This window comes from Macrobrachium rosenbergii, chromosome 42, assembly GCF_040412425.1.
Source record: "Macrobrachium rosenbergii isolate ZJJX-2024 chromosome 42, ASM4041242v1, whole genome shotgun sequence".
In the NCBI taxonomy this organism is placed as follows: domain Eukaryota; kingdom Metazoa; phylum Arthropoda; class Malacostraca; order Decapoda; family Palaemonidae; genus Macrobrachium; species Macrobrachium rosenbergii.
Window position 1 is genome coordinate 21,122,729 of NC_089782.1, and position 19,336 is coordinate 21,142,064.

At 35.3% G+C, this 19,336-nt stretch overlaps 1 long non-coding RNA gene across 6 annotated transcripts in view; it reads right to left on the minus strand.

Annotated features, from left to right (window-relative positions):
- LOC136827629 (uncharacterized) overlaps positions 1-19,336 on the minus strand; it is a 218,435-nt gene that overhangs the window by 131,704 nt on the left and 67,395 nt on the right. For 2 of the 6 annotated variants that reach the window (XR_010849824.1, XR_010849819.1), the window contains exons 1-2: positions 17,093-17,492; positions 619-740 (exon numbers count right to left, since the gene is read on the minus strand). This is a non-coding gene — a long non-coding RNA (uncharacterized lncRNA). Of the gene's footprint in view, positions 1-618; positions 741-17,092; positions 17,496-19,336 lie in introns of those variants that run through there. The other 4 variants (XR_010849821.1, XR_010849822.1, XR_010849820.1 and 1 more) reach the window with 4 other exon arrangements.

Genomic DNA, 19,336 nt, shown 5'->3' on the forward strand with positions numbered 1-19,336 from the left:
GTCTCCATTAAGATCCGGCCGGCCGAGACACTCCGGGTTTTAAGGAATTTTAGAAAATGTTTGAAATATTGAGTGGAAGAGAGAGGGAGCATACGACGGAAAATCTTTGAAGGGACTTCCATAGTAATTCGGTACATTTTCACTCGTCCATTTGGCTTTTATTGTATATTAAGCTTCGCCGGATGAGGGAAAGCTGTTCTTACTCTACGGATCCCTTTTGTATAGTAAGAGTTTAGATTTCTCTCTCTCTCTGTCTCTCTGTCTCTCTCTCTCTCTCTCTCTCTCTCTCTCTTCTACACACACACACACATTCAAATATATATATAATATATATATATATATATATATATATATATATTATATATATATATATATATATATATATATATATATATATATGTATATATATATATATATATATAAATGTTTGTTTGTGTGTGCATGTGATTGTGTGTGTTAGTACATAGCGTCACTCTCAAAATATATGAGAAGGAATTTTCTTATACTTTCATTAAAATCCTGTCCTGTAAAATTTGAAAATGAGAACTCAGTTTCTAACGGAAATAATACTGAACAAGATAAAATTGTCCCATTAAATAAATGACTACATTACCTTACCTATTTCTGCGTTGCCATTTTCCCATATTTGCATCCTTAGGGGAGTAGCTTCAACGATTGGAAGTTTCACCATATACAGTATTGAAGAGTCTCCAAATGAGGTGGGAGGTCACATTCCCGTCCTGAAAAACGCCATGTGTTAATATTATGAGGAAATGAATGAATAAAGATATGGGGCACTGACAGAAATTTATTCTTTGCAAAAGTCCTCGAAAATGTTTCGCGCTATCGGCATTGATAAGTCATGTTACTATTGTTATGATAAAAAAAGTTACTTTTAATAATGTTGAAACTAATTCAACAGAAACAAAACAATAATGGTAATTGTTGTAAAAGTAGTAGTAGTAACAGTGATTAGATATGGCTCCACCATAGCAATTAAACTTACAGTGTCACGATCCTCTAGCCTTTACATATGATTGTAACCTTGCGATCGTTTTGGTCATATTTATTATATTATAACGGTTCATCGCCTACGTTTTCTATAGCTCTTTAGGTGACACCAGTATATGGCAACAAATCAGTCAATGAATCCCACCCCCTGCAATTTGCAACGAGCATCTGTTATAAAGACCTCACTTTACTTAAGTAGGCTGTCCTTCTAGTACCCACTTACATGTGCCGCTTACCTTTCTGCTTACCACTTAACCGGCACTTCAGTCTCCATGTCATGTACTTGAAGGTTGGGATCGGAAATTTATTATTATTAATAATGCATACAGTGGGCATAAACACTAATGAATTGATAAGGATTTAGATGGTTGTCCTTTTTTATAGGATGAAATGGCAAAAGCTTCTAAATGATTTTTCAAGTTTGTTTTCTGGCAAGGAAACAGTATTATATATATATATATATATATATATATATATATATATATATATATATATATATATATATATATATATATGTGTGTGTTTATATTGTGTCTATATATATATATATATATATATATATATATATATATATATATATATATATATATATATATATATATATATATATATAGAAACTGCATACCTATCGGTTTAGGTATTTATATGAGGAGTTTATTTGTAAACATAATTTTTTTCTTTGATATTGCGGAACGGTGACTGAGAACTAGAATGAATCCTGTGTTAATAATGGAATTGCTGATCTACCTTGGTTGAAGGAAAAGTCGAGCCAAACCTAACCTCTTAAATACTGTAAAAGTTCTAATTTTTACAGTATTTTCTAATTTCTTTTTTAATATCTAATTTTTTCATATCCCGATAAGTGAAGCAAAACAAACCTGATTTGATTTTCAAGTTTACATTTCATCCAAACCACGAATTCCTTTTCTTTCATATTTCAGCTCCATTTTTCCGAAATTTTCTCCTTTCTCGGAAACGTTATTGTCTTCCTTACAATTCATCTCTGCTCCTTTATCTGAGTATTTATCACAGTAGGAAAGATGAAGGAGTGGGAAGCGTGTGATGTGCTACCATCCCCTACAATTAATAAGGATACCTCACTTGTCGCGTTCCTCATGCATAAGTTCCGAGGTACCTTTCCCGTCCTTTCGTCTTACAACCACAAAGATTGTTTACAAGGCCTACTGGGCAATGGCCCTATCGGTGACCTATGACAGCCAAGTGGGAAAATTGTGACAAGGGTAAGGGCTTTGACAGAAGTAACGTGGTGTGGGCTGTCGGTCGTCCAGCGCATAATCGGAAAAGGGAATGACTGTCATCGTTTGTAAATGAAGTTAACGAAGAATAAGCCAAGCTTTTAATTTTCTTTTCTTGTTACTTCCATGTAGCTGTCGAGGAAGCGACAGTGACACAAAAGACGGGTAATAATTTCAAATTTTATCCTGGGAAAATGTTGTTTGACAAGTAAGCGAGAAAACCGCAAACAACTACATCAGTAGCATTTTTTATATTTAGCTGTTTTTATATTTTACCTGATTATTGGCTATTATTCATCTAAATTATTACGGTTTTACCTCTAAACGGAACTCTTCATGGTCACGAATCTCAGTGCCTGGTTGTCAGACCAAAATCTCATAAATCATTCAAAATCAAATTTCTGAACAGTAAGTAACCTACTGCCAAACCACTGCTTTTATATTGAAGATAAAAAATCAGTGACGAATGTAATTATTATATTAGTGAAACGACGCTCAGTATTATCGTTCATACAACTAGTTACGTTGTCATAATGGTTGATTTAAATCATTACTGTTTTGTTATCGCTTTTTCCTGAATGTTTCTGCGTTATTGTAATCACGACCATCATATTTGTAATAATAATATTGCTAGTTATTATTATTATTATTATTTATTATTATTATTATTATTATTATTATTATTATTAACAACAATTGACGCCTGGCAGAAACCTGGATAGATCTAACAGAATGAAGTGAATGTAATGATTTGTTGTAACAGAAGAACATTTTGTAGCTAGTAGCCTGTAGTTAATTAACTTGATCTTGCAAATGTTAATATTAATATCTGAATGTCTTGTAAACAAAAACAAGTCGAGATCAGCAATTTCCAAATAGTCACCGTCTGCGTAAATACACGTGGCTGGGTTTTGAAAGTCATACTACGTTCACGGGCGCGCACACGCACACACACACACACACACACACACACACACACACACACATATATATATATATATATATATATATATATATATATATATATATATATATATATATATATATATATATATATATATTAAGATTACACATGTCTACATATGATAAGATGCTATGTAGTTTTACCTGCGTATCACATGTCACAGAAAATTTTCCGCCTTCCTATGTTAGGTGATAGTCTCCTTTAATATGTCCCATTAATAATTTTTTCGCTTCTCCTCTGATGTCAGCTTGTGATACAATCTACAGCGAAATGGCGATATTCCTTTCCCATTTTCCCTTGCTTATATTAATTTATCCTAAAGGAAGCGATTAAGGAATATGAGTCGCTTCCCTTAGGGTAGATGAATCAATTCCTACATTCTCTGGGAAAGTTATATTATAGGACATCAATCCGAGGAAGATGCCTCTCCGTAATGCCTTATATCGACGTCAATATTAAGTCTGTTTTGTGGACAAAAGGTATCGCAGGACGCAGCTTATCTCATAAGACAACTTACGAGAATCTCAATAAAGTGGCCCGGGCGTCCTCCTGGCCTTCCTTCCTTCCTTCCTTCCTTCCCTCCCTCCATCCTTCATTCTCCCAAAATCTCTCCGCGCGTCGCTCTCCCAACCTTAGAGGAGCCTGGATGTTGTCGCTACGGATCAGCACGAGGATGTTTTCAAAAAGGTTTAACGCTATGTGTGAGGTTATTATTTGACATTTTCCTTTGCCTACGAAATTTGTAATTCAAGCTTCGAGGAGAGTTAAAAAGGCTACATAATTAATTATCAGATGTAATGCTTCTTAATTTCGTTTTATACGGTCAATTGTTAGTAAATATTTGCCTATATATTTACACACAACTGAACCAAGTTATGTATTCGTTAGTGTGTGTAAGCTAGTTTTTTTTTTTTTTTTTTTTTTACATCGGATCATTTACATAAGCATACTCCATTTTCAACTCGTTTCCCAGCTATCTAAACCCATTTTGTAGCGCCATTGCCGGGATGATCGCGTAGATGCCAAAGAATGAATTCGAAATAAGACTACAACAACTTCTGTTCAATGTCATCCGCGTGGTGTCTGTCTTCGTATGATGCATGACCCCAGCAGCTTTAGACACGGGCCCATTGTTATTGGTGTGCGTGACATAAAACGTTATTTGTCTAACTCAGTATTTAAAGTTTGGATGAAGGGAATAACTCTCTCTCTCTCTCTCTCTCTCTCTCTCTCTCTCTCTCTGCCGTACTGGTAATGACAAAATTTGACGGTTATGTTGCCATGGGACTTATTTCAATAATTGTAATTGTGAACGAAGCAACTAACTTTTCTTCATTATAGTAACAAATCGTATGCTTCGTGATCATTTCCTTTGGTTTTAAGACCTTGTTCTTTCTCTATTCTTTAATTGTTTTTGATATTTGCAAAATATTGTCTGCTTCCATTTCTTCCAAATTGAGCGAATTCGTTTGAACGGCCGTCGACTATGTTGATCAGTTTTGGTGCACCTCCTTCCCCCACTCCAGGGTGTTGTTATTTTCACGATCACTGAATCATGTTTTTTGTTATGGAATTAGCTGATGTTGTTTCATTACAAGTTGATTTTGAAATAAAGATGTTTCTTTCAGTTTAGTTTATTAATGTTGTAGTTATTTTAGAGATGACGAAGAAACGAAGCCTATAGACCGCCAAGTTTTTACTTGGAGGTGAAAATACACGTGTCAATTTTGACTTTGGCTTCCAGGCAACTTCTGGCATCCTTACCACCACAACATCCACCACCACTCCCCTCCCCTCCTTCTATACGCCCCCACCCCTGCGACGACCACCCGGACGCTGTGAAGAAGCGAAGCTGTCTCGAACATCAATCATTGAAGCGTCATACGAAACTTGGAATAAAGTATCGGTTATCGGACTTGCTATCGAGAATATTAAGGTTTGTGAGTTTCTTGCCGATGGAAGCAAAACACTTTCTTCCCTCCCATGTTCGCTCTTTTCAACCGTCTTCTCCTCCGTCTTCCTCCTCCTTCTCCTCCTCATCCTTCTCCTCCTCCTCCTCCTCCTCCTCCTCCTCCTCCTCCTCCTTGTACTCCTCCGCCTCATTCTCGTCTTGTCCTTCTTCTCATCCTCGTCATTCTAAAAGAGAGGAAATATATGAGGCGAAATTGCTTCAACACAAGTGGTTCTGTTTATAATGTTCGAACCGTTTCCCTAGACAAGCCTTTCTCGGTGTCCATCAAGGAACTTCAGTTAACTCGTCAAACTATTTTCTATTTCTCCTCTTTCCTTATTCTACATGGTTCGCCATCTTTTGAAATTGACCGGAGAGAGAATATTTAAGTTCCCGTAGCTTTTCCATGCATTTTTAAAGGCTTTCATCTTAGTTATGCTTTGAAAATTTTAAAAACTCCAGATGTGCTATCTTCCATATTTTGTGATAAGTGAAAATCAAACATGCAACTTACGGTTGCGACTAGGAAAAAAAGTCTTTACAATTGTTTCCTTATACGTTTTTTGCTCATACACATGAACAGAATTCAACAGATCATAGTTCTTCATAGCATTAAAAGTCTTTTTCTGTAAGGTAATAATTTCTATGCATCCCGCTAAGTACCGCTTAGTAACTTGCCTTATCATTTGTACGAGAACAACAACAGCAACAATAATATTTAAAGGTTGACATTATGAAGTCCAAAAGAACAATCTTTTTACGGCATTCCTCATTTTCCCCTATAAAAAAACTAAAAGATTTGGTAGCTTACGACAAAAAACCATTCTTTATCGTGGACGTTTATGACATCAGTTACTCTTTCAGTATTTACCTTCTCATCGTACTCCTTACCTGTATTTGCACGATACACGTAAATAACATTATGCATATATATATATATATATATATATATATATATATATATATATATATATATATATATATATATATATATATATATATATATATATACACTCTATGCAGCTATGTATGTATGTACTGTATACGTATATATTCATTTATAGCTTAAGCCATAAATAGCCTTTAATATCCGTTCACTATACTTTGAGTGTAAGATATTCACAAGAGAATACGTATTCGATATTACTGGATATTTCTGGCTTAAAATTTGAAAGTATAAATAGATACCATGTTTGAAATTTAACAATTATCATATATATATATATATATATATATATATATATATATATATATATATATATATATATATATATATATTTGTCTGTGTGTGTGTGTGTGCGTGCGCTCTATTCTTCACAAAGGGGTTGGACTAGAGTGCATTCGTATGTAAAAACAGTTTATATCTGTTTTACTGTAGATCTATTTTTGCCTTAACGTTTTTTATTTGAGAGAATTGTTCTTCCTCCTCCATAAAGAAAAAAAGCATTTCCGTCATTATTACTCAGGAACGTTTGCTATTGTTATATTGGGTATTTCAAGTATCCATGTTTATCAATGCAGTTATGTAGGATATATATATATATATATATATATATATATATATATATATATATATATATATATATATATATATATGTATGTATGTATGTATGTATGTATGTATGTATTTATATATATATATATATATATATATATATGTATGTATATATATGTATGTATTTATATATATATATATATATATATATATATATATATATATATATATATATATATATATATATATATATATATATATAGACGTGTATATACATATATTTATATATATATACTGTATATATATAGATATATATTTATTTGAATATATATATTCGCAAATTGATTGAAATAATGCCTTTCTATGTTCATGGATTCTCATAAAACTGTCTGAAAGTTTATACATGTACATCTCTTTTCCTAAGAATCTGAGATATTAATAATTTTTTCATGTAAAATGCTCACCCAATATATTTTCTCTTCTCACATTTCTATTTACATCTGTTCATTACTGAAATAATTTGTGATACATCAATTGAGGCCATGGTGAAAATACTTTTTCTATTATAATGAAATAAAATTCTCGTTACGCGTAACTAATGACTGTTTCCCTTATCGTTCTTTCATAAATAGATGGAAATTTCCGGGACAATTAAATATCATACGATATAGAGTAATATGTCTTGTATGGAGTTAATTAGTATGTTTTGGTATGTCACACTGTTGTCATACTTGGCGGTGGCAGCCATTTGAAACAGATGCATTCACGGTTATTCACCAGTTTATTGCCGGGGGTATTCATTTCTTCCATCATTATGCATTTTATGCATGCATTTCAAGTATATATATTTTCATATTCCACGCCAGTGGAGACTCCCGGAATGCACTCGACTCGGTTTGTTTGTTTAAGTTGTCCCTCGTTTTGCATTTTCCCTTACATTGTTATACATTCGGTGGGCGAGTGTACCTGCTACCTCCTGCTAATCAATTTTAGGGAAGTTTTATTGGATGGCAGTCAGTGGAAATTGCACGGAGTTGCATTCCTTCTACCCGCTGTCTTTTCTCTGTCGCAGGTTCGACCCTGTTATTCAGTGGCCACCGTTGAAAATGTTTGGAGCTCTGTGGAATCCCGTCGTTGATTCGATAAACTCTTTCTAGTTTTCATGGAAATCTCATTGCGCTTTCGTCTAATTTAGGGAGAAGGATAGATAGGTAGATAGACAGACAGACAGACAGATAGATAAACAGTTATTAGCAGCATAAGAAATCGAATGATCGTTTTGCATACCTAGACAAAGCTGCTGTTTCTAATATCTAATTGTTCGCAGTTCATATAAAAAGTGCCGCGAAATATCTGTGATTATGAATGTTAATAAGTCAGTAATTTATGGAAATTTTATGAAAATAACAGATGACTTTTTTTATTCTTTTGATATAAGATGAAATCGCAAAATTGGTTCTACCTCTTCATGCAAGAATCAAATCGCTTATATACAGTAAAGCTGCGAATTACATTTAAGAGCGAATGACACAGACAGCAATTAAGAAGGAAATCAAATTTGAAAGAGAATTGCTTAGGCCGAGGAAACATTTCAAGTTTGAGATATGTTCTCCATTAGCGTCACATTCTGAAGAAGCGAAATGTCGGATTTAAAGTTAAAGTCACTGCTAAATAACTCGATTCAGGATTCCCGGCAACTTCGACAGTTAGTAAGTAATTCTGCGCAATGACTTGCCTTCTGCTATTGCCATTTAGAAAGAAAGTTTAGAGAGAGAGAGAGAGAGAGAGAGAGGGAAAGAGGAAAGAGAAAGGGAGAGAGAGAGAGAAACCGGTTGTTTTTATTTTTTTTGTTTTGGTACCTTCGATGAATTTCCATATTTTTGAATTGATTTTTGTGAGGATTTATAAAAATGTACGTGCTTGTGTGTGTGTGTGTGTGTGTGACAGAGGGCAATATGCTTTCTTTTACTTTAACGCTTTCAGATTTCACCATCTTTTACTTTTGTTCAGTTCTCATGAGAAACAAAAGCTCCAGGAGTGGCTTAAGAGCGTCAGTGCAGCAGCTACACGTGATAAGCGCACCTAATTATAGATAAGAAAAAGTCCCAGCTGATGCCGAAAATGAATTGCATTGAATTAAAAAAAAAAGTACAAGAAGCGCCTGGTCGATGGCCATGACTAAAACAACCCACCCCTCCCCCAAGACACCCAAGCAAACTTAACCCCCACCCCACCCCCTTTCCACTCCTTATCTCCCTATTTCCGGTGGCGTTGCCAAGCCTCAGAAACGCCTTTTCGCCTCATGGTGATAAAACACCTTTATCGCGATCCGTACGGCGTCGAACTTGCGTTCAATTGAACTTATATGTAGTATTTAATCATGTCATTACCATTGCCAGATTCGATCGCAGAATTGCATGTTGTAAATGCGTCAGATTGCTAGAAAATTATCAATTTCTCTCTCTCTCTCTCTCTCTCTCTCTCTCTCTCTCTCTCTCTCTCTCTCTCTCTCTCTCTCTGTGTGTGTGTGTGTGTGTCCTTCGATTTTTCTTTTAATATTTTTATTTACAGAAGGAAAAAGAGCAGCCACCAGTGCAAACCGAGCTGGTATCCTCAGCGCGTTTGCAAGTTAAAAGGGGAATTTTTTTTTTAAGTAAGAGTGAGCAAGGTATGGCGCATGGAGAACTGTTTGCTTTGAAGGAGCAAATTCGGTTTTTCCCCCTTGACGTGATGGCTTTTGTCTTGGTTGACGTTGGGAACGGCACTGCATCTAGCACTCTTGGAAAACGCTTCTCCTGCGATGTAGGAGGGTCACCTCCTGGCGAACGCGGTAGTAAATAGCAACGGAAGTGGTAGTAGTAGTAGTAGTAAGTAGTAGTAGTAGTAGTAGTAGTAGTAGTAGAGTACCGAGTCTGCAATATCATCCTTCGTGCCTGATCGCTTTCATTAATGTGTCACAAATTTCTGACGATGTTTAATGTAATTGGCGAAGCTCCATCAAAATATCATCCACATAGGGCCGTTTCGTCTTTCACACAGAAATTGGCCGCGAAATGAAAATCGAAATTCAGAACCGCAGAGAAGGTGAATGAATCGGCCATTTCATCGTGTTGATATCATCAAAATCCCTCACATTTACTTTTGGAGAAAGAAACAGACGCAAGATCAACATTTAATTAAAATTCGTGATGAAATAACCTTAGGAGAACGATCTTTCTGCGGTATTACCAAAATGAATTTTGCAGCTTTTCTTGAATGTATCTTAAGGTACAGAATTCGGTGGAAATTGGAAAAAGAGATGAAGACTACTGTATAAGTCCGTATTCTTTCTACAGTTGAAAATAACTCGCTCTCAGTCTTTTATAAATTATGCAATGCCATATGTTCTACAATTACGCGCATATCCTGCATACAGTATTTCTAAATGTTAATATATAGTTCTCTCTTTCAGATAAAATGGCATTGTAATAATCGTAAAGTAACTAAACTAGATTTATTTTATAAAAGAATTCAAATAAGCACTGAACCACGGATCAGAAAAATGTTATGGTTACTGCTGTCACTGAAAGTATGAATTATTAGGCGGCGTTGCCTCTATCATGTAGAAAATATCTGCATTTTTATTTGCCAGTACTATTGCAGAATTTCAGTAGGAAATTGTATGCTCTGACGAATTGTTTCAGTGTTTGTAAATCAAAATGAATTAAAACATAAGAATATAAGCGTGTATATGATCGCATGTATGATTGGAAAATCCACATACTTACACTAGAATTGTATAGCGTTGCATATATAATTTGCATTATGTACAGCTGATCAAGTCATTTTCCGTTAACTATCGCAGTCATTCGACGTGGCTTTCACCCTTTTCGAAAGGACTAAGAAAAGGCGAACTTGGTCCGTGATTGGGTAACTTTCCAATATCCATCTCTATCGAAACGTGTTCTGGCCTTAACTTAGAGTAACCAAGTTTATCAAATCCCAGCGCGCAATCATCTATAGTTTGCCAGAAATTACAAAAAGGGAAAACCGTTTTCAGGAGGAACAGTTACGCTAAGTAACCCAATTGCATGCCCTAAAATCACGGGCAGTCTATTTTGCCCATATTGTTATTTCTTATTAACTGCGTGAGGGGTGTATATGCTTGCATACTTAGGATACTTGCCTAGTTAGAATTATATTGAACTCTATATCATATTTTACATTTCGTTTTTTCTCCCTATGTACTTGGAAGCTCGTGCACATTCGACACGCTGGATAGATGCTAACGTCTAATCTAATTATCTCCAATCTAGATAGATGGACTTGCCGCTTACAGTTTAAGGGATGGACATCGTTTGAAGGAAATTCGAATCTGAAATAAAAAAGATTAAATTCGCATAATGAACCAATAAATAAATATGCTTAAAAATTTCATTTTATTATTCAATAACGCGCATGGCTACATTACTTAAACTGGATTTCGTGATAAATTTCACATGTCTACATTACTACTTGTAAGTGAAGCATATGTACTTCTAGTATATATATATATATATATATATATATATATATATATATATATATATATATATATATATATATATATATATATAATGTTGTCAGCAGTAGCATGCAACAAATTAGGGCAACTTAGTTAAGACATGTCTTTACAATCTAATATTTGCTAATTTTCAGCCATTTCGGTACCAGTGACCACTAGCGGATCCAGGGGCCACATGGGCACGTGGGGCGCCCCCCCCCCGTAAAAAATAATGCAAGGTACTTGAACAATTGTACCCATTCTTATAAGAAAATATTTACTGAGTAGCCTATATATACAAATATACATATACATATATATATGTATGTATATTATGAAAATTGGTGTCCTGGCCCCACGAAATTTTTCTGGATCCGCTAGTGCCAGTGTCATTGATCATCACTAAATACTTTCTATACTGTGCTATTAATTCGATAAGAATTTTGTCGCAGGTATAAGAATTATTTTCAAGTAATCTATCATTTCTCTGTTGATTTTTTCCTACATGATTAAATGCCTCATTTTGCGCATTTTTCGTGAAAAATTAAAGTAATTTTCTAGTTTCAAGTTTATTCTAATTACATTGGCACGAGAAATTAGATTATTTTTTAAAAGATTTTTTTTGTTTCATTATTTCCTTTGATAAGACAAATACTGCCTAAATAAGTTATATCGAATTCTGAATTCGCCTTGGAATTTCCGTTTCAATTAAAGGCTTCCGCGATTCTGAATTCTGGGTTTTTTAGGTGGCCAGCTAGTTGCAGTAAGAGAACTTATCTTGTAAGTATATATTATTTTTTAAAAGATTTTTTTTTAAGTTTCATTATTTCCGTTGAGAAGATAAATACTGTCTAAATAAGTTATGTCGAATTCTGAATTCGCCTTGGAATTTCCGTTTCAATTAAAGGCTTCCGCGATTCTGAATTCTGGATTTTTTAGGTGGCCAGCTAGTTGCAGCAAGAGAATTTATCTTGTAAATATATATTCACTTTAGAACATTTTTTCTCACTGCGACATTCGTTTAAACTTGTGCATTCCGTTTTAACCCTTACCCTCCATCCCTCTCTCTCTCTCTCTCTCTCTCTCTCTCTCTCTCTCTCTCTCTCTCTCTCTCTCTCTCTGTAAATAAATCTACTTTTAACCATAGAATCTTTTTGACTATTTGCGAGTCGCAGAACTTCAAACTTTGATATTTTTTTGGTGATTTAGTTTCAGTATTTTATATTGCTTCCCGTTTTATTATTCCTTTGCATGCGCTCTCTCTCTCTCTCTCTCTCTCTCTCTTCTCTCTCTCTCTCTCTCTCTCTCTCTCTCATATCCCATAGAAGCGTGATCTCCGCCTAACGTCCATCTTTCCCCGCCTGTGGCTAGGATGGCACTGGCCAATGGTGAGCTACATGTAATATTTATTGTCAGGGGAAACTCACATCACGGTTCTTTTCTACCACTCTGGCACCTCTCCATTCACTTATTCTACTGCCACGCTGGATTTACACATGAGTACTTTCACTACACACGCACACACACACATACACACCGTTGGGCGCTTAGTTTCATTAATGAATTCCTTCTTTCTTGTGTATGAGGTATGCATTTAAAAGAGGTGGCTTTGGTTGTGGATGATTTTTTGGGGTTTTGAGGTTCTTGCAATGTCCGGGGTGTTTTATCCATGACAGGAGGCGTTTATTAGTTTGTGTTTCTTGTTCTTTCCATTATTATTAAGCTCGTTGAATGCTTGCGTTTGCTTTTTATAAAACTAAACCAGTATAATATTTATCTTTCGTAATCTTTTTCCCATCGTCATTCCGTTCTTGACGTGATTTGATTAACTGTAAGACTGTCATAATCTGCCAATCATGTCCAGATCGTTAAATCTTTATTTTTCTTACATTCGAATTTTTACAGTAGCTCTCTCGTCCAGAAATGCTGTAGGATTACTTAAGTCCTACAAGGAATGGCATAAGAGGCGAGATTTTTATTACAGTAATTCCAATTGTAACTTGATATTGTGGGAGTCATTTTCGTTTAAATTGTGCGCTGTGATTGTTTGGCGAATTTAGGTACTGTATAATAAATGAAGTGTTTCCAGTTTTACTAAATCAGTAGGTTTTAGTATTTTGAAGTTACATGCGTTAACTGGCATTCCTTGCATACCTGACTATGAGAGAATATCATATATCACAGAAAACCTTTCCATATATTCCTAACAGGCATTAAAGCAGTACAATTTCTTTTACTTTCCTTTTATTCATTTAATTTCTTTTTTTAGATTGTTGATGCAATATTTTTTTAAGAAATATTTAGCATATCGTTCACTGTTTGTATATTATTAGCAATTTAATGCTAAAGTATGCTAATTCACAAATGCACTCAATGCATAATATGCAGAGCGATTTATAAAAAAAAACCTTAAAACTTGATTTTCAAGTAATGTTTAGAAATATTACATAAAGTAAATCATTGTAGCTCGTAAAAAATATAATTTTAATGAAAATGCACCTCGAGTAATTCATCATGTATTGCTTTTTCTTGTCGACATTTGCCCGACTAAAGTTTGTTTTCCTTTCAAGTGTCGGATTATAAGCACATCTCCAATAGTATTTTGCTTAGCCTGAGGTATTTATCCGTCACTCTCTTTTCACTTGAACTTTCAGATTATGTCACTTCTTTACTTATCCCTTTAGTGAAGTCGTAAATTTTACCAACCCGTTTAAATATTTCTCGTTAATTTTGACTTTATCTCGGAAATAGGGTCTTAAATTTATTTAAATTTCTTCTATGCCAGCTTTTCTTATCATGGCAATCAAAGGTCTCGTTATATCCTGTTTGCAATGAGAACTATAGATTTTAGCTCATACATCATTTATATATATATATATATATATATATATATATATATATATATATATATATATATATATATATATACTAATAATATATATATAAAGACATATGCCACGAAGGACTGATGAAAACTATAAAAATAAGTTTACAAGAAAGCTTGTATAATTGACAGATGACATACAGATATCCCTGAGGGTGGGGATTATAAGGAAGAGATGCACCTGTAACCCAAAACAGTTGAAGAATTAGTGGACCTACCAAAACAAAGGTAAATCTTTTGAGAGGTTTTACAAAGTATTAAGCCAACTGGATTATACAGGGGAAGAGACAAACCACCAAAAATAACCTTGGAATGAATAACCTGATTACATATTTATAAAAGTACAACACATTTTCTCCTTTTGGTAAACAATAACAATTTTTGCAAAATGAACATTAAAAAAAACGACTAAACATACATCCTCAGGGATATCTGTATGTCATCTGTCAATTATATGAGCTTTCTTGTAAACATATATATATATATATATATATATATATATATATATATATATATATATATATATATATATATATATATATATATATATATATATATATATATATATATCATAGTTTTGTTTATGTGCATTTTCAAAACTATTTTTCACCTTGTGTTTACGTTTCCATTACATAAAAATTAAATTTTTCACATGTACAGTAAATATATTCTATTTTCAGTGGACTGACATTGCTCTTCAAATAAGTAGAAACATTTACTGAATAAAAGCGTATGAAAAATGAGCTACAATATTTTTCTCAAAAATACATAATTAATTTCGCTTTAAATATGGAAGTGTAGACAAGCGTATTTGATCAACTTGACAATTTTTCATCGGTAAAGATTTAAATAAAAGAAACTTTTGATTCAATGAAAATGTCTTTTATTTTTTAATGCAGCTATTTTTAAACTTCACTTTGGTCAGCTTCTATTTTCCTTGATAATGTATTTGCTTCACATTTCATATTATTCTTTTTAACAGAAATCTCAGTTCATGGGAATGTGATCAAGTTGTCCTGTAATTGTGGAATATTGGTGCGTCCCTTTAAAAAATTTAATATGCTTTCCTGATTGGGAAAGTTCTAATGAGGCTGTAGCGATGGATATTAATTCATTCGTTTTATCCAAAGTATCAAAATGAATTGCAAAATTAATTATTAATTAACATCTGAACTGAACACTAGCTGTCACTTGATATCCACGAATGTTATTTAGTAACTATGGTAATGTAATAAAATTATTCACTGAGAAAAGTGGTGAACACTTTTATGTGCATCCAGGTTTCTCTACACAATTGAAAATGTTTGTTGTTTGTAAAGATAAAAGATATGATGTTTTGCCAGCTATTATAAGGAAGAGGTTCTTACTACCATAAGTTGGCAATAAAGGCAAAATCATGTCTAGCATCGCATCATTTAAACACACAATATTAGAAGTAAAGAGGATACCGATCAAGGCTATATGAAGATTTCTAGAGAGCGCAATTTTAAAAAATGACGAATGACCCACTGTTACGAAGTTCTCTGCACAGAATAGTAAATGTTAAGTCTTTCTAATAATGAGACACTCGTATTACCAGTTAAATAACGACTATAATGATTTCCAGAGCCAGAGTATCGTTATATAACGATGAGCCTAAAAGCTGCTGCGCTTAAAATCACTGGTCAGTTCCTTTGCAACTATCAACTAGCAGCAGTGCCACTATCAGCAAATAGTAGATAACAGCTGCAGGTAGTAGCAGCATAAATTGCAACACCTGTAATAGCAGCAGCAGAAACATTGGCATCAACCAGCAGTAGCAAAAGCAAGCAACATCAGTAGCAGTAGCAATAGCAGCAAGCAGTAGCGAGCAGTTGAGGTCTAATCCGCCGTCGACAGACTTTGCGGCCGGAATGGGAAAAATCTCTCATCGACGCCTTTGTCTCTTTTGTTAATCCCCGCTCTGTTATTATTCCTTTGCCCCGCGATAGATGTCAGAGGGCGCTTACCTTGGCCGCTGCAGCCCAATTATGTCAAATATCAGATTACGCAGGCATGCTAATGGTGTAGAGGCGCTGCCAAAAATGCGTACGTGCGCAGCGGACAATTCGTTTTATATATGATTCTTGGGGTACTATAGAAAACATTAACTATTTGTTTCCAGAGCTTTTTTTATTTTTAGTCTCTCTCTCTCTCTCTCTCTCTCTCTCTCTCTCTCTCTCTCTCTCTCTCTCTCTCTCTCTCTATATATATATATATATATATATATATATATATATATATATATATATATATATATATATATATATAACGCACATATTATCTATTTAAAGTAATTCCTATGTTTATGAATGTAGGAATACCACCGTCACAAATAGGCACATGCACATATTTCCGTGAATGAGTCAAGTCGTGACGGAAATGGCAGTAAAGAAAATTTCTGTGCGGAAACGCGCAGTCCACTTTTTGCGGCCTTGTCTGCTTCTGCAGTCGAGCATTGGCAGCGATTAGAAAATGTTCTTCGTTGTAAATTCGCCTATCAGAGAGTATGATTAACCGCGATGTGTCTGCATTATCCCGTGCTTATGCGGAGATGAATGGAGATGTTTTATCGTAATTGGGCCTCATAATTGGTTGTTGTAATAATGACCAGGTAACAGGTGCATATCACAGGTATTCGATTTCAAGTGGCCCCGTTATCATTTTCCGTATCACTTTATTAAAGGGTATTGGAGGCTACCTGGATGTCTGCGTAGGTACCGGATGCTAGGGGTGAGGGAGGGATGGGGGAGAGCCTGGGTTGGGAGGAGGGATTCCCACGTGTAATCGAAGGATCCATAAATATACGAATATTTCATGGTCAGCTTTACGCTGCCAGGTGAGATGTCCGAATTAGGATTTTTCCCCCTTTCGAATGGCCATTACTCTGAGGCTTGACAGACGAAATGAAGAGAAACGTGTCGGATTTATGGAATGTAAAATGGAAGATATCGAAAATTATTTAGCGTTCGTAGTGAAAGATTAGCCTACCTTGACAGGATCGTTTAATCCCCTTAATTTGACGTGATCGTGGGTCTGTCTCTCCTCCTCTCTCTTTCTCTCTGTCTCTCTCTCTCTCTCAGTCGCTCTGCCCTTCCGATGCCTCTCGTCGCCACCTTCCGAAGGAGACAGAATTTGGAGGCGTCCGTCACCGCACTCAGAAGGAAACTGGACAGGAATGCATATGTGGTGGGACGGCAGGAGCCAAGGGGCCCCGCCAAGGGAAATCCGATGAGATGTGGCCAACGTCTCTCTCTCTCTCTTTTGAGTCAAGGTGTCGGCAAAAACTCATCTTTAACCGTGGTCCTGCATTGTCCATCCAGGCATCGTAGATTAATCTAGTGACCAGGCGAGGATTTTCATGCGACCTCAGCCGGCGGTCAAAAGGAGAGGACAAAGGCGGTTAGGGGCGGCCAGGACTTTTTGCCGTCAGCAGGCCCAGGCCGACGGCGCTGGCACTCAATGCAGGTCCCGGGCAGCAGCGCGGGGTGGCAATGCAGCTGAAGCCGCTGACCATCGGAAAGGGGAGACGAAAGAGGGTACAATGCTCTCACAATGCCCTTGGGAATATGGCAAATAACGGGCCGATTTTTTTGTCACGGCCTCCCCTGTCATATGCAAGATGCGGCTGGACCCTGTGACCAATGCAGGTAGGAGATGGTCTTCACTAACGAAGTGTGAGGGAGGAGACGGGATCGGAAGGAGAGAGAGAGAGAGAGAGAGAGAGAGAGAGAGAGAAGAGAGGAGAGGAAGAGAGGAGAGAGAGAGAGGGAGGAGGGGAGGAAGGGAGGCGCGGTGAAAGGATTCGCAAAACTCGTTTTAGCTTAAGTCAATTGATTTCCGACGTTACGTAAACATAACACAATTTTAGAAATTACCTTGAATTTTCCCATATTTTTCTCCACTCTGAATCCAACAGAATACAATAAAAAGTGAACGTTACGGACTGAATGTAAATGTCAAATATAACTCCCTGTGGAAAAAGATAAAGTGGAAATCTTGAAGTGCAAGAGAGATGAAGAGAAAACCGATGTCGTTGTCAGGCGAAATAAAAGTTTACCAATATTCTGTTATACAACTGTTAGGGCTGAATTTATAGCGACCTATTCTCCCGCCAGCAGAGAGAATCACGCCTAAGTAAAGACTGGAATTGCGGGCAATAAGACAGGCCTCTATTCGATAAATTCTTCTCTCCGACTTTTGCGACCTTGATATTATATGAATCTATCGATGTTTCTCTCTTAGGATTTTATTTTATCCGCTATGATTCTGCACCGAAGGCGTTCATTTCTTAGAGGGGATATTTAGCGATAAGACATCGCTAGCATAAGACGGAGACCGCTCTTCTCAGCCTAAATTTAACGGCGTCTGCCGATGTTCGCCCAGGAGTTTCTTTTCTCAAGGCTCTTAGTAAAGAAATTACGGATTATTATTATTTTTTTTTTCAATAAGACATTTCATTAACACATGCAAAATTGGCTGGCTGTATCCCCTCCCCCTTTTTTTTTGCTTACAGCGATAATTGTTTTAATTGTATCGTTTCCCATCTTGTTTCCTCTGTTCGCTCTTTCCCCATAAGCGCCGATAGTTTCTCATAAGATTTTATTTTCTTGTGCACTTGGATTTTATTGGAGCTATTTTAGTAGCTTGGGTCTTTTTTTTTTTGATGGATGATAGATTCAAGCGTATACTAGGATATATTTTTATTGATTTATTGTAATGACACTACAGCGTTCATTTATGAAATAAACTTGTTTGTTTTTACTTGTTAGTCGGGGGTGTAAATTCGTAAACTTCAAATGGATTACAACCAAGTGTTTTAAGGTTTAGAAATATTTATTTGATCGATGTACAAATGGGAACTCAAAATTTCTGATCAAATGCTACCACTTTATTCGTGAAATAGATTTTTGTATGAAAGAACCCCCTTTTCTTCTCTGTTTAATAAACAGTTGCAATGTTGAGTGGTGAATTTGACTGACTGTAAGGACAATATTTTTAATCAGAACAGCGAAAACTGAAAGAAATTTGATAATAGCATCGTTTTATTTTTTATGCGATTGCAGCTTATACTTTTTGTTTGGTGTTATAATAATTCAGTTATTGTTACTGGGGTATCAACACTCCAATTATAATGGAAGAAATCTTTCTTCTGTAAGATTTGTGAGAATAATTCCTCTGATTGAAAACAAAAATCTTGATTATATTAGTAATGACTTCTCAAAAATTTATATA